Here is a 1,334-nt window from a genome sequence, read left to right as displayed (position 1 = left end):
TTTTTTTTTTTTCGTATCCAGTATTCTATCGAAAATTGCTAATTTTTAGCGAAAAGCAAACGTAGACAAGGTTAACGATTACTTTCTCTTGATGTACGGTTATATTTACGATATTTATTCATTACTCTATCTATAAGTCGCAAAATACGTTGGGAAAGGGGAAATAAACCATGTAAATCGGGCTTCGAAGTTGTCGAACTTGAGAGAAGCGTCGAGAGAAGCGGTCATCACTTCAAGCGGCCTAGTCGTTTAAAACGTGCGTCCTTGAAATATGTACGGGTTGATCTTGAAAGCCTGGGATCTAATCAACATTTCGGCTCCAAATTCGGAAATTTCTGCGAAAAAAAGGAAATCGGCGTTTGAAAAGCACTCCTTTGCAGATGTTGGCGATATTGCGGGGTGCCCCGGCACTTCTTGTAATTTGCATTAGGTTTGTGTTGTTTTGTCCGGTGGAGACCGTGCAAAATGACAAAGAAAAGAAGAAAAACGGCAAGGAAAACGGCGATGACGGGAAATGCAGCCACAAAGGATATCCCTTATTTCAGGCCCAAATATACTAGTAATGTTTGAATCTATAAATTCCAAACTTGTCGTAAATTTATTAAATTGCGTACGGTTTCATGTTCAACAATTAATATTAAAATGTTTTATATGTTTATTGGTAGTAAACGTTTGTACGAATTGTACAAATCTGCTCAACAAGAGGCTTATGATCGTGATGAAGAACTGGATCCAGAGGAAAGCGTAGGCAAAACAAACCAGTTATATCATTTCCCTAGCCAAACGCGAGCCCGAGTAAACTACGAGCCACGAGCCAACCCCGGGTCAACCTTGAGTCAAGCCCAAATGTTGGATTTTTTTCCATTTTTGAGTTTCATGGCCACAGAAAAGCAATTAAAACCTTGTAGAAATAATTTGCCATGAAATATGCTCGCCAATTTTCTCCTTTCCCAATGGCTCAAATGTAAGTATCTGCTTCGTGACCAAGGAAAAACGTTCTTTGAAATAATGAGCTTGTGTCACAAGCTTTTGTCGCACCTACTTCTTGCCAACAACGGATCATGAAATTTCCAAACTTATATAACTAAGAACCACTCTAAAAATACGTTTGCACATGATTACTCTGATAAAATTGTGTTCTACCGAAAAACATGTCCTCCATCAATTTGGCCGCGGAGAGAATGGGTTGCAATTGGGATCTAATATTTCTTGTATGGGTACCCTGTGTATGAAACACAAGATGGCGCTCGAGTGTCACGAAATGCAATAAATATTTTTATTCCACATCAACGTTCACAGTGTGTCGTTGAAATGGAACTTCTGCATCAGTTGTG

At 39.1% G+C, this 1,334-nt stretch overlaps 1 protein-coding gene across 1 annotated transcript in view; it reads right to left on the bottom strand.

Annotated features, from left to right (window-relative positions):
- Positions 1–185, bottom strand: part of LOC137976896 (tripartite motif-containing protein 2-like) — a 4,960-nt gene extending 4,775 nt beyond the window's left edge. Inside the window, exon 1 of the mRNA XM_068824223.1 lies at positions 1–185. This exon is cut by the window's left edge and continues 1,202 nt beyond it. The gene's annotated coding sequence lies outside the window, so the exon portion shown is untranslated.
- Between the last annotated feature and the right edge of the window lie 1,149 nt (positions 186–1,334).

The sequence above is a fragment of the Montipora foliosa genome, chromosome 11 (genome assembly GCF_036669935.1).
Source record: "Montipora foliosa isolate CH-2021 chromosome 11, ASM3666993v2, whole genome shotgun sequence".
In the NCBI taxonomy this organism is placed as follows: Eukaryota; Metazoa; Cnidaria; class Anthozoa; order Scleractinia; family Acroporidae; genus Montipora; species Montipora foliosa.
The sequence above is the reverse complement of the archived record's forward strand: the minus strand, read 5'-3'. Positions and strand labels throughout refer to the sequence as shown.